General features: G+C 35.4%; 1 protein-coding gene across 1 annotated transcript in view; it reads left to right on the forward strand.

Moving 5' to 3' along the window:
* LOC120301001 (voltage-dependent calcium channel subunit alpha-2/delta-3) overlaps window positions 1-15,616 on the forward strand; it is a 405,499-nt gene that overhangs the window by 242,288 nt on the left and 147,595 nt on the right. The window lies entirely within an intron of this gene.

Here is a 15,616-nt window from a genome sequence, read left to right on the forward strand (position 1 = left end):
CAATCATCTTTACAGCACTTATAAGTAAGTATAATATTCCCTTTTACTCTATGGTTACATCACAACTCTTTTCTTTCTTTAATCTATCCTATCTATTCATCAAAACAATATGATTATTTTTTCGGTTTCACGCACAAAAAAAATCCTCAAGTGGTTTCCAATCAGCAATAAAAATAGATACTGGCTTTTCTCTGATCAAAAAGTCTATTTGGCCACCTCAGTATGTTCCCTGAATTTCACCAACCATTCCTCCATTGTGGATAATTCTGATTTTTTTTATATGTTTGTGGAATCTAATAGTAGTCCTGCTGCAATATTATGTAGAAAAATGAAGTTCCATGACTTTTTTTCCCAAATACCTCAGGTTTCAATTATATTAAAATCCTTTGAATTAATGTAGGGTTTTTTTTATAACACACGCCAAACATGATAAAATGTTTCTTCTTGTTCACATTTTCAACATAAATTTGAAGTGCTTTTATAAATTCTAGACAATATCTCTGGTGACATATAATCAACCGTTAATATTTGATAAAAATATTCAGCAGTATATGAACATACACTATTATGTTTGCTAGGGAGTTTGTAAGAGAGTCAGAAACAGGTCCTTGTAATATATTCTAGGGGAGATACGTTTTATATAGAGGCATAATCATTCATTCCTTTTCTTTGTGTCACCAGAAAAAAATGAAAATATTGGTATCTAATTTGAGGAGGGAAAGCAACTGGTTCATTTCTACATCGTTGAGAAGAGCCTGGGTGGCCTTTCTGATTTCTTATATGATCCTATGCAATACGTTGCACTGCTTAGGGGGAGAGAAAACTTATTTTATTTACCATTTGTTATTTTGATTTTGTTAAGAAGTTGACATTCTGTTGCTTCATACTTTGAACATCCCACCCTCTGGAGCAACATCCCTCGAGTGATAAGGACACTCCCTGTCTCCTGAGGCTCTGAAAAGCCTTTTTAGGCCTTTGTCTCATGACTGTGGTTAATGTATTGGGAGGGAGGTGCTGACATGCTGAAATGCTTGATTCATTGTATGTTTTTAATTGTTGTTTAATGTTTTTAATTATTTCAATTTCTATTATATTTTGTAAATATTAAATCTAAATATTAACTACTTAGTAAATATTAACCTGAATGCAATGTGCAACATCATAATGTATAGTCAGTGGTGGGATTCAAATATGTGAACAACCGGTTCTCTGTGGGGATGCAACTTCCGGAAGTCCATTCTGGGCCTGGGCAACAAAAAATTAGCTACCGGTTCTGCTGAAGTGGTGCGAACCGGCTGAATCCCACCACTGTAATTGTCTTACAGGTCTACTTCTTTACAATGTAAGTGCTTTAACAATTTTGGTACTTTATTTACCCACCTGAAAAACATTTTTTTTTCAAGTAGCATTGGAGTTTTGATGAGCTCACATATCGTCTGTTTCGCTGAAATGTTTGCTATCACCATCAATAATTGCTTATTACCTCAATTTTTGTGCAAAGCTGGAAGAAAGCTGATATTTTTTTAAAATTCTGTTTTATTGCATCTCTCATTTTTACTTGATTTAAAGCGCCCTGAGTGCTATTTTCTGGTCTGGGAGCTGAGTAGTTAGTTGAGTGAAATGATTATTGCATATCAGCCATCCTGGTTTCTGGCTGTTTATCCTGTGAATAAAGCAACTGGCAGTAGAAGTCTAGCTGGAAGAAGATCCATTTAGCATTTTGAACTCAACAGCTTAAAGAAACTTAAATTGCTTCAAGAAACTATTTTTAACCCCTGGTTGTTTCCAAGTTTTTCTTATCCATATGAGAAACACTTTGTTATGATGTTTATTAAACATGTGAGCTAGCGTTCACAAAAACAGTAAACAAAATTAAGCACTTTGAAATCTTACTGATCCTAATGAATTAAAAATAAATATTTTGCATTAATACCAGGCAAGAAAGAAATTAGTTAATTTTGTCTAAAATATACCTCTGGTATTAACAGGCAATAAACAGACAATTCTCTTTGTGGTAGAATAAGTATGGCAAAGAAGTATAAAACTACAACAATTGAGAATACAAAAAGGCAGTACTTTGAACAACTCTCAAGATGCTGCTGCATGTTGTTTTTGCAAATAAACTGATGCCCGCTACATTTCTGCACGCCATACAAAAAAGGCAGGTTTTTTTTTTTTTTTGCACATTATTGTATTACTTTTTCAGAAGCAACTGCCATTCACAAAGCCAAGGTTCAACAGTGATTATTCTGGAATTGGAGTACCCAACAAGTAGATTCTGCAAGTGGACTTCCTGTAATTTAAATCATTGTCATTCAGATTTGCCAGTAGACTTATATAAGACAAACCAAATTCATTCATATACAAATTACTTATGCATGAGAATCTTTGTTGGGTAGTACAAGTGTCTCTAGCACAGAATCTAATCCTTAGCTCTTGTAATACAATATTACTAATATATGTAGATGCTCTTGTATTTTGCTAAAGAAATCTCTCTGTAGTCCATATTCCACTCATTATATTTAACATACAGTAATCTTTTACAAAACAAAAGCAAAGTTGATTATTTCAAATCAAGGCATCACATTGTTTTCTATCCTTTTTTGTCCTATAGCTCATTGACCATCTTGGCCCATAATTTCTATCAATTCTAACAATCACTTTCTCTGTATCACATTTCATCCCCACCTTTGGTTGTCACTGTGCGGAGAAAAGCAAGGCTTCTCTTGGCTGGCTCAAACTTGGCTGAAGCTACCAGCTTGTGACCCAACTACTGTAGTCAAGAATCTTCATTGCATTGGAGGATTCAAACTATTTCAGAAAACTGATTGTGTCCTGATAGTGTTGGCTGTTGCTCCCCTCTTCTATCCTGTTGAGTTTAAATTTGGTGCCTTTGTCTCCAGAAGCTTCCATAATGTAGCATAAGCCTTCCTTAATACTTCTCACATACCATGCTAGACATGTGTAGTATTTTTATCCCAAGAACCCTTAGCTCCTAATGTATGAGCTTTTTCTAGTCTTTCCTTTATTCATCTCTACCAGCACTCCCCTTTTCATTCAGCCCTCCTACCTTGTATTGGACCCCTAACTCAACTCTCACCTTCTGTATTGTTTGGGTGAATAGATTTCTAAATAGAATCTGCAGATTATAATTTCATATGAACTGGCCAGAAAGTTTTATAAACATCTCCATTCCCTCTAGGTTTCTGTAACTGGCCGTAAGAATAACTTTGGGATGTAGTAGCGGTATTCATGGTTTTAGTTTCCTGGTCTGGACTATCACAAAGGGCTGAACATCAGTCTTGCAAGTCTGAATGTGCTTCTTCCCTTACCCGCCTTTATGTTCCAGAGAATTAGAGAGGGTCAATTCTGAGGTACATTCTCCATCTTCATGCCTTTTTTGGACTAGGTTTCTTTTATCAGACTGTTATCTAAACGGCAGCTCTTCCTCCTCTCTCTCAAGGTTATTCTCATAGCCCATTACACCTCCTCTTAGAAACCACCATATTATTTGGAAGAACATTCTTATTATTCAAGCATTTCTTTTGGAATTTTTCTTTCAAATGCTGTCATTTCCACTTTCCTTACAAGTTGTCATTCTCTCTCCAAGTCCCTTCATGCCTTTTAGAAAGAGAGAACCAATGGTTTCTTTTCTCAAGAAACCTGGAGGATGGAAGAAATTTTCTTTTTCCTTTTCTTGGGTCTCTTCTTTTTTCCATTTCCCTTAGTTTTCTTCTTCCAGTTCTCTACATCTGAATTGCTACAACTAGGTTTTAGCTTTATCCTGATGTTCTTTTGTGAATGCCTTGTAAATGACTCCTTATATGCATTTAATAATATTTTTCAATAGTATTTTCAAATATCAGATTTTGACCTCAAATTCAGCATATATTTATTGAAAGTCTTCTTTCCATAACATGTATAAATATATCTTATTTTCACTTAAATGAATTTATTAATTTGCTATATAGTGGTGAAATGATACATAGTATGGTAATACAAACAGATCCAGTCTCATAAAATGCTGGCTTATGTGTACTGTTTGTTCTTTTTATAATATCAAATGCAATAGTATTCAAAATAACTAATTACTGACTTAATCTTTCATTTATATTGAATATTTACAGTGGAAAGTAAAGCAATACTGGGAAGGTATTATATTTCCAGGACAAAAGCATCAGCTCATAGATTTTTCTGTGTAAATCAAAAATGATCTAGATACAGTATTTGAACAGTTTTGTTCCCAGATTTGCAGCTGACAGAAATCATCCTGGATTTTTAAAAACGCCCCTTAGACTCTGAAGAACTTCACAAGCATCTCACTAAATTAACTGACAAGATCCTAGTAAGTAATTTCACTATGACAGAAAGTAATTCTCATAGACAGATAGTCCTAAGGGTACTTGATTATTGATGAGGATCAAATTGAATGTAACTTACAGGAAAAAGTTTTCAGGGTTTTGGTAAAAAAAAAATTCAATAAAAGGCATGTAAATAAAAAGTTACGATGAATTAGTATTATTGATCTTAAAATTGTGAGATCACAAGCCAAATCCCCATTGGTAGAGATTTCTTCTGGTAAATTAGCTCACCATAGTAACCATCACAATATACTCCGGAATTATTTGCCAGCCTGCTACCCAGAAGATACAAATATGTGAAACAGATTTTCACATAATTCTGGCTTATGCTCATTAATTTCTGTACGAATTTTCTGCCATTCTATTGCAAGTTTATTTAATATTTTTAATAGAGTGAATTTATTTAGTATTAAAATAAGTAAGATCTGTGCATTCTTATACTATCTCTCAAATCAAATTTGCTTTAAACTATCATATTTGATCATACTTTGCTTTTGCTTTCAGTTGGTAGCACTTTCCTTTTCAGAAATACATTTTTTTAAAAGTTTCATTATTTTCCCCTCCTTTTTATTCTTTTTTTCCCCCAATTTTGGACTGGAACATTTCCTTGTGGAGAAACTTTGTAGATATATTTTTTTCTGACAAGGAAACCATGACCAGCCCAACGTAACCATACAGTAGTGGCCAAAATTGTGGAAATCTTTTGGGAAAAGTGTATTTTTGAGGTTTGATGGCTAATAACACCACTTTTTTTGGAGTAGTACCATAAAATTATATATCAATGGAAAGATAATTTAATCAAGAATAGAATACAACAAAGTTTGTTCAATTATCTGTACTATGTTCTATGAAAAGTTATAGCCAAATAACCAGAAAAAGGAAGCACAACTTGCTTAGGTTGATATCAGGTAGCTTTCATTCATCTGATTGTAGCCAATGAGCATGAGTGTTTAGAGAGCCAATCAGGTGTCATCTTGTTTTGGCAAGGAGCCAATCAGATCACAGTAGGATTCAGTTATGTCATGTATTGAAGCTGAGAGGAGGACATTTGTCAGTGTGTTATGTGATCGCTATCAAGTTGGTTGCGGTTTTTTGTGTTCTTTCATTTAGTAAGCTTGTAAAATGTAATAAAATTAAAGTAATGGTGCAAAGAATTGACTGGTTGCCCAGAAAGTGATGTAAAATGGTATTATTGTGAACAAGGCTACAGTTATAAAGAAATTAGAAGAAAAAAATAACCAAAGATGGCATTTCTACTGTACACTTTTCCCAAAAGGTTTCCACAATTTTGGCCAATACTGTAGTCATAGGTATTATTTTCTAACATAAATTAATTGTATGAACTCAGCACTATGCTTTAAATTGTATATCTGTCTTATATAAAAATCTAAAAATAGCTAATCTGTTACATTAATATTGGCTAATATCATCCTCAGGTGATTTTTGGAATAAACTTTGGCTAATATATTTTTCAACAGAAGATAATATTGTGAATATTGATTTTGGAAGTCATGATAGTTCTCAAATCACTTTTTCTCACCCTCTATCTTGAGAGTGTTCTTTCAGTTCAGACTTATTTCTTGCCATTGTTTCTGAGACATACTGATTCTTTAATGTTATTTTTTAGAGTGTGATTAGCTGTTGTGGTATGCTGTATGGCTATTTCTAAAAAGATTAGAAGACAAATAAAACAGCTTGAATAATGATTTGAACATTTTCAAACATTCTTCAAAGTTTGTTACATTGGAGAAAATAAAATTATGTACTTTTTCCAGCATTGCTCTGTTTGCCTATCTGATCTTCTTGATAGTCACATTCTGTGCTCAGGAAATAGTTGACAATATTTAAGCTCCATGCCACTGGGGAATGCATTAACCTCTACAAAGTTCCCACCCAGAATATGTCAGCATGAAGGCAAAGATCATTATTGCACTTACTGGTCTGTGTATGAATGTATTTATTTATTCATTCAATTTGTAAAACCGTCTAACTCACCAAGTGTCTCTGGGCAGTGAATTGAGCTAAACTAAACTAAACTAAACTAAACTAAACTAAACTAAACTAAACTAAACTAAACTAAACTAAAAGTTGACTGCCCAATGTCATTACAAACTAGAGTGAAAACAGTGCAAGAAAAAATAACTGCTTCTTGCTCTTACTCTGAGATAGTGAGTAATCTAAGAATTTTACAAATAAATACTTTTACTAAATATTTATTATGAATGTAAGTAAGTATATTTCAGATAATTGGTATAGTTGGGAAGTAATGTAAAAACAAACAAACAAATCTCCACAACTTCCAATACAGTCCAAAAGTTCTCCACTATCTTAAACACAAACCACAATAACTCTTTTCCATTTCCTCTATTAAATTCTGGTGTACAGCTCCAACCGTTGTTACTTATTTGAGGTATGACATCTTACTGATTTCATAACATGGCTTTAATAACAGATATCTCCTTTTTGCCTCTTTATTTTGATTGGTGGCAATCTCTTGGATACACGCAACATACAGATCTCTATCTTCAGCAAAAAAAAGATAACAAGACAGGGTGTGACATTATAAGGATCACCTATCACTTTTCATACCACGCTAATCACTTTCACATAACCGTTTCCAGCAGATACATTCCTTGATAACCCCTAACTGTCTTAACCACTGTTTTGTATTTGGTAGCTGTGCAAATTAAAAATGATTTTCCCCAAGCATAAACTTGGTTGAATTCTTTTTTGAAATAGTGATTAAGATAAAAATAGTAATGATATAAAAATTGCAGAGATAACTATTTTCAGCCAATATATCTGTGCATACCTTAATCTTTGCCTTATAATTTCCTGGTAAAGTTGAGAAGATACAGGTTTCTTCTCTGATACATCTGTAGGTACAAGTCATTTATATAATGATTGTGTCATGGTTCCGATAGATGAAGCCAATTAAAAGAAGTTCAAGGCAAAGATTTCTTCCTTAAAGAACATTTTATTCAGGAAACAAAGTATCAGCTCTTACATAGTTGAACCCAAGACTAAAGTTCCCTCCCCCTGATACAATGTAACAAGTTGCAATTCCCACCCAAGAAAGGCTGTCATAAATCACATTCACCAATTAATCTAAAAAAGGGGGTTCTCCTCTCTACTTTCTAACCCTCCAAAACTTTATCTAGAATTGACCTTGAAGATCACCCAGCTGCAGTTGTTTAGGCTAACTCAGGGGTAGGCAACCTTGGCTCTTTTATGACTTATGGACTTCAACTCCCAGAATCCTGAGCCAGCCATGCTGGCTCAGGAATTCTGGGAGTTGGTCCACAAGTCATAAAAGAGCCAAGGTTGCCTACCCCTAGGCCAACTGAAAATGCTCAAGCATTTCCCCCTTTCCCCCTTCTACATCTGAGAATCCCAAACAACAGAAAAGCACAAGGAAAGCAAAAGGTAAAATGGCTGCAATTTCTTAATTGTCACAGCATTGACAGATTGCTGAAATTTCTTAAGAAATTTTCTTATTTTGTGTCTCCTCCTGTCCTTTCTCAGCATAAACTACGCTGTTTCCTCTTCTCGTGTTTCTTCTGCCTTTTCCTTCAGCTGAATCATTACATACTAACCAGAATTTCTAAGGAATCATAATCTGAGCTCTTCTCTCCCTTTTCTCTCCTAGCATTAAAGAAAAAAAACACACACACAAACACACTTGCAATCTCAGCAACACTTGTTAGCAAAATCTGATGAAAAGGAGGAAGTTAATCTCCCAATCCTAATCCTAAACTGTTTAGGTCTTGGTACAAATCATATATCAGAACAAAGCTGTCTTAGTCCCAAACCAGGTGTGAAGCCAATTGAAAATGGCCATAGAACCACTGGAGATAAAATATTGTAACATGCAGAAGTAACATGTTTGAGGTTGGAAAATTGAAGAATATCATATCCAACACAATGAGATATGGACAAGTATCCTTTATTAGATATTTTACAATAGTCAACTTAAAGTTAGATGGTTCCTACCTCCAGTGGAACACTGATCATTCTCTGCACTTACTGCACTTGCTTTCCCTGGCTGTCATAGTCTGGAAAGGTAAGAATCAAACATGCACGTGATTTCTATATTCTTTATTTTAAAGAATCTTATCTTTGTCTTCAGACTATGAACTAATCAAAAATTGAAGAATGAGCAGACATTACAACACATCATGAGCATTTTCCATAACTAAGAGTTCCAGTACTTCTTCTGTTCTATTGAAAATGGAGATCCCTAGTTAAGAAAGGTTTCCCAAAGAGTTGCCATAATTTTAAAACTGTAGTGAGTTTTATTAGCTTGAGATAACACTTTTCTCTGGAGATGGCATAATACACTGCACATCCACCTCAGCTCTAAAATCCTAAGTAATCGTGAACTGTTTGAAAGCCTGGATTTACTCTAGCCTAAAATTATATTTTTTGTAATATGCTAAATTCACCAAAGAGAGACAGCTTGGTGTAGTAGTTAAGATGCCAAGCTAGAAACTAATAGTCATTCACTCTCAGCTCTAGGAAGGAAGAAATGGCAAACCACTTCTGAAATCTCACCAAGAAAACTGCAGGGACTTGTCCAGGCAGTTGCCAGGAATCAAAAAGTTGTTTGAAGATAGACAGACAGACAGATAGAAACATATACACAGAGGCACACGGAGTTTCTTATATAGAAATTAGAGTAATTTTTAATTTCATTTTATAACATTAAAATTTGAATTATTCCAGTTATAGTTATGAGTTATTGAATAATAGTGATACTGACTAACTAAAAATGTTTGACTGAAAATCTTTAAGGTAAAATAAGACATTTTAATATGCGTGTTTATATTAATGTGATTTTTCTTTTTTCCTAATTTTATAATGCCTTTATCTCTACTTTAAATAGTTTTTTTCTTTTTCTTTGTTTTCTTTTGATTGTACCTATAAATATTTTTTTAAATGTTTGAACATCAAATTGCCTTGTTTTCCTTGCAAATTTAGAGAAATAATATTTGAATAGAAGTAAGCAATGGAATCCCCAGACATTATAAATTGATTTGAACTCATGATTTGCTTTCGCACGGCAAGCATCTGTTCCTTAAATATATAATACAAAACCATGAACATGGTTAACTTCTGGAGGAAAGATATAAATATGGTTCTGGAGAGAAGAACAACTGTCTATTCATGAGCAGTGATACTTCTATATGCAGATCATGGGACATTCTATTTGCAAAATAAACAGTGTGGATTATAAAGATGTGTCGACCATCAAACAAAATGGGACGGAGGAACACACCTAAAGGGACCATTACAAAAATCTATCTAAGCTTTTAGATTGTGGAGTGCCATCTGCATTATATGGCACTGAGAAAACTTATTGTGTTGGACCTCTATTTCATAGCAGATGGTTTCATTAAATTTAATAGCCTCTAGAGCTTTTAGAAACAGTGTTAAAAACATGTGGAACATGCTGTGATACTTCACATCTAGCCCCAGAGTCATTATAATTCTGGCACGGTTATAAATATTATAGTACTTTTGTTCTATTGAAACAAATGATGATTCTAATTATCACTTTTTGTTGTTGATGTTCATGTACTGTGACTTTAAAAATATTGGAGCCTTTCCTCCTTTTTTTTTTCCTAGAATGCATTACAGTTTTTTTAAATCCACTGCTACTGAATTTCGGATACATTCATCTCCATGTTAAATTGAGTTCTAATTGTTATTTAACTTGCAAGCTCGTATTATAAATTTAAAATGCAACCAAGGAGATTAAGAAAATTAGCCACTTTACCCCCTATGGTGGCAAGGAAACTAGAAGATACGCTGTTTTATCTCAAAAACCACAGCTGAAATATGAAGGGAAGTTAGTTTTGATTATATACCTTTTTTTTCTGTAGAACAATGTAGCATGCTGGGATGCCATTACACATTCTATTACGCATAAAGACCAGTCAGCTTTTGATTTTAAAGTTTTACAAAGTTATCTCATAAGGACAGGAATTAGGTTTGAAGAGCACTCCTTTTGTTCACAGGGCAGATTTTTTTTTCCTCTTATGTTACTCTTTGAACAGGTTATAAAAAGAAAATAAATGGATTGGAAGTTACATCTCTTCTAACTCCACAGTATGTCTTCCACATATAAATCAAAACAGTTGAATGTTAAGAGAACTGGTAGATTGCAGATTAATATCTTTTGAAATACAAAAAAATGTCCTTAATTACAACATGCTGAGTGTTACATTTGATTGTGCAATTTGATTCTTTCAAATAATCTTTATCTTTTTTGCCATTCACACTTTAAAGTCTATTTGTCTCTTCTTCCATGTACTCCACTATTTATAGTTTTTTATATGGGCACTAGATCTAATTATTTAATCAAAATCAGCTAAATAAAGAAACCCGAACATACAGGTAGAATTAAAAGATACATATATCCTCATTTGTTAATAAATGTAGTCTGGATGTGTATTTTTCCTTATCATATCTATATTTCTGGCATCGGTTCCCAAATTCTCATCTTCGTACATTATTTAGCCATGTGCAGAAATGAAGGAAGTTACAATTGTTGATATGTTATTGGCACAGTTTTATTTTTTTTAAAACAATCTTGACAGCTCCATAATAACTTCATTTTTTTATACTGAAGCCTGCCACAAACTAATATTTCAAATAGTCTCTGATTTTAAAAGATTATGTTGATGTAAGTAAATATCTTCTGTTACTAGAAACTTTGAAGAGTGCATGATCTTAATCCCTTAAAATATTGCCATAAATCAAAAACTTCTGGATTGTTTCACCTTTGCTATACTCTAGTTGCTTTTTAGTGAAGTTACTTTATTAAAAAAGGTTAGGGGAAGTACGCAGAACACGGATCCTGAGTACTTTTTAGTCCCATCAATGGTATCTCCACTCTAGGTCAATTCAAGGAATCAAGCTTGGTGTTGAGTTCTGACTTTTCCAGATTATTCAGTTAGGACTTCTGTTCTATACATGCCTTCCGAACCTATTTTCAGAGATATGGCAAGTTCAAATATATTTCAATCTGTCACTGATATAGAACACCTTTCTCTGAGAAGATGAAAAATGTTTTAGTTTTTTCTGTGTTGTTTACTCTAGAAACCATCTATGTGCATCATAACAGAGTTTCAGAAATCAAAAGGAAAAAAATTAATTAAAGGAAGATATTCCTGAATGTTTAATATACATATTTTTTTTAAAAAAATCTTTAGATAATGCTTGTTTAAAAATGAAATAAAATTAAAATGTAAACATTCCTTAAGGGTTTCTAGTAGCCAATAAATATAAATTTCTAAATATTTTTCTGCATCGAAAAAGAACAAGATGTGTACGTTTGCTTGCAAAGCCATTAAATTTTCTTTCAGCTCAGTACTATAAATGTCCCACGTCTTTATAAGCTATAAGTTTAATGTGTTGACTTCTACCTTATTGACCAATAATTTATATAACATCTATTTGTTGTATAAATTGTATAAATAATCAGAAAAGATTATTGATAATTCACTTCCTTCAATCCAGGACATAGCATATAAGCGATGCTTGAGCAGAGTCCGCAGAATTGTCTGAGATGCTACACATCCTCTTCTTTTTTCCTTGTTACCTTCTGGGAGGAGGCTTCGTGGTATCCGAAGCAGAACATCGATTTAGTCACACTTTTGTTCCATATAGTAACAACCTTATGAACTCTCAAGTTTCCTCTTTCTGCTAGGTATTCACAATGGACAGTGATTACTATATATATATTTGTATGTATGTATGTATGTATGTATGTATGTATGTGTATATATGTGTGTGTATATATATATAGGTCTTTGGTTATTCGGGTTTTCTCCCGCGTAAAATTGGAAGTATCTTGGTGACGTTTCGAAGAAGTCCCATTCGTCATCTTCAGGCTGGTGTTTTCAGCTTCGTGCTTCGAGGAGCAATGTATGGTCTTAGCTGTTTCTTCCTTTTAACTGCCAGTGGAGGTATGAACTGATTGGGTGGGAGCTTGGCTGTTCTGATTGGTTAGGGGTTTGGCTGTGCTCTGATTGGAAGGGGGTTGGCTGTGCTCTGATTGGATGGGGGGTTGGCTGTGCTCTGATTGGATGGGGGAGTGTTCTATTTGGGTGGGGACTTTGTTGTGCTCAGGTTAGTCTGAGTTGCAGGGGGGTTTAAGATGGTGGGCTGCCTTGCTATTTTTTGGCTTCGTGTTCGTGATCATGCCTCATCTTCATGGTGGGTGTCAGTTTGCTTCATGTATGGATTGGAGGGGTTTAAAGTGGCTAATGATGCAGCTGTGGTCTGGCTTCTGGTTTGTGGTCATGCCTCATCATCGGTGTGGCTTTGGGTTTGCTTTTTGCGTGGATGTGTGGTGTGACATCCTGTGTGGTTTTAGTGAGTGTGGGTCTGGTGTCATTCTTTGTGTTAGGGAGTCATTTGTCAATAAGGGCAGGTTTCCAAATGGCTGGTAGGTGGGAGGTATCATCTCGTTTGTTCATGCTGTGTGGGCATTTTTCTATCTCAATGGCTTCTCTGATTATTCTGTTATTAAAATGTTCAGTTTTGGCAATAGTTCTGGTATTTTTAAAGTCAATTTCATGTCCTGTGGCTTTAAGGTGTTGGACCAGGGAAGATGTTGGTTCCTCTTTTTTGACTGAGTTCTTATGTTCTTCAGTGCGTGCATTTATTCTTCTGTTGGTTTGTCCAATGTATGTGTTGGGACAAGCGGTGCATGGGATTTCATCTACTCCTTGATTTTCTAACTCAATTTTATCTTTGGGGTTTCTTAGGATGGTGGATATTTTTCTGTTTGTGCAGAATGCTGTTTTAATGTTGTGTTTATGGAGGATCTTGCTGATTCTGTCTGTGGTGCCTTTTATGTATAGATGACACCTTCATAATCTGGCCACATGGGAAAGAAAAACTGGACAACTTTCTCACACACCTCCACGGCCTACACCCCAAAATACAGTTCACCATGGAAACAGAAGCTAATAACCAACTTCCCTTCCTGGATGTCTTAGTCTACAAGAAATCCAATGGCTCCCTAGGACACACCATCTACCAGAAGAAAACACACACAAACCGCTATCTGCACGCTCTCTCACACCACCACCCAGCACAGATCAACTCCGTAGCCAAGACACTCATCTCCAGAACAAAATGCTTAGCTGACGAACAACACCTAAAAACCAAACTACACACTCTCACCAATGTACTAACATCCAATGGATTCCATAGAAATAAGATTACAAACCTAATCCAAAAAGAAACCCCCACTAAAATCCAAGACAGAGAACAAGAAAACGGCAAAGCCCTCCTCCCATACATAAAAGGCACCACAGACAGAATCAGCAAGATCCTCCATAAACACAACATTAAAACAGCATTCTGCACAAACAGAAAAATATCCACCATCCTAGGAAACCCCAAAGATAAATTGAGCTAGAAAATCAAGGAGTATATGAAATCCCATGCACCGCTTGTCCCAACACATACATCGGACAAACCAAAAGAAGAATAAGTGCACAGATTGAAGAACATAAGAACTCATTCAAAAAAGAGGAATCAACATCTTCCCTGGTCCAACACCTTAAAGCCACAGGACATGAAATTGACTTTAAAAATACCAGAACTATCGCCAAAACTGAACATTTTAATAACAGAATAATCAGAGAAGCCATCGAGATAGAAAAACGCCCACACAGCATGAACAAACGAGATGATACCTCCCGCCTACCAGCCATTTGGAAACCCGCCCTTATTGACAAATGACTCCCTAACACAAAGAATGACACCAGACCCTAAAACCGCACAGGATGTCACCACCACACATCCACGCAAAAAGCAAACCCAAAGCCACACCAATGATGAGGCACAACCACAAACCAGAAGCCAGACCACAGTTGCATCATTAGCCACTTTAAACCCCTCAAATCCATACATGAAGCAAACTGACAACCACCATGAAGATGAGGCACGACCACGAACGCAAAGCCAAAAAATAGCAAGGCAGCCCACCATCTTAAACCCTCCTGCAACTCAGACTAACCTGAGCACAACAAAGTCCTCACCCAAACAGAACACTCCCCCATCCAATCAGAGCACAGCCAACCCCCCATCCAATCAGAGCACAGCCAACCCCCCATCCAATCAGAGCACAGCCAAACCCCTAACCAATCAGAACACACCTCCACCCAATCAGAACACAGCCAAGCTCCCACCCAATAAGTTCATACCCCCACTGGCAGTTAAAAGGAAGAAATAGCTAAGACCACACATTGCTCCTCGAAGCACGAAGCTGAAAACACCAGCCTGAAGATGACGAATGGGACTTCGTCGAAACGTCACCAAGACGCTTCCAATTTTACGCGGGAGAAAACCAGAATAACCAAAGACACACACACATACACACACACACACACACGTACCCAGCCACGCGTTAAATGGAAAAGAAAGAAAAGAAAAAGTGCACGTTTGTAATATGTTTAATTTCACAATGCTTGTAGGTATACAATATTTTTTGTTGTTCCATTGTCTGTGCAGATATAGAGATTGTCTGAAATCGTAGCATGTGTTGCTTTTATGTCCAACAGATGGCACTGTTTTTCAAAAAAAGCATGTTTTTACCTGTCACAGGTGTGTCATCTATATAATAGTAGGTATCTAAATCATAAAAACATGCGCATATTCGAATGCAACGTTCTTTCAAAATTTCAAAGCAATCGGTGGAGAACTTTCAGAGATTTAAGATTTTGAACAAACGAACATTTACATTTTTATTTATATAGATGTATGTGTGCATGTAAATATATGCTATATATAACGTGTGTATGTGTGTCATGTATATATATGGATAGATATATACTTTCTTTTGAGAACAAGCAACAGAATTTCATTTTTAATGTGAGTCAGTGTGCTCACAGTAAAAAAATGATAATAAAGGTTATCTTATCTTACTGTTCTCATGATTAACAAAGTAATGATACAATCATCATGTGGTTAGTAAGAGATACAACAGGTCTTTCCAAAAATAAATAGAACATAAACTGTAAAAACAAATGGAAAGTTCAGATGTATTTTGGAAGAACAGCCATATAAGTTCTTGTCAGTCACTTCAAAACTTAATGCCATCGTGGGAGCTTCCGGTGGTCAGCGACGATGATGGCGGCTACTTTGTAGCCGTCCTCCTGGGACGGCGTCAGATCTGCAGAGCACAGCGCGCATCAGCTGGCCCGCGGCTCGAAATCCCCTTCCCGGGCGAAGGA

The sequence above is a fragment of the Crotalus tigris genome, unplaced genomic scaffold, assembly GCF_016545835.1.
Source record: "Crotalus tigris isolate CLP2741 ecotype Arizona unplaced genomic scaffold, ASM1654583v1 scf7180000024362.2655971311:6658466, whole genome shotgun sequence".
In the NCBI taxonomy this organism is placed as follows: Eukaryota; Metazoa; Chordata; class Lepidosauria; order Squamata; family Viperidae; genus Crotalus; species Crotalus tigris.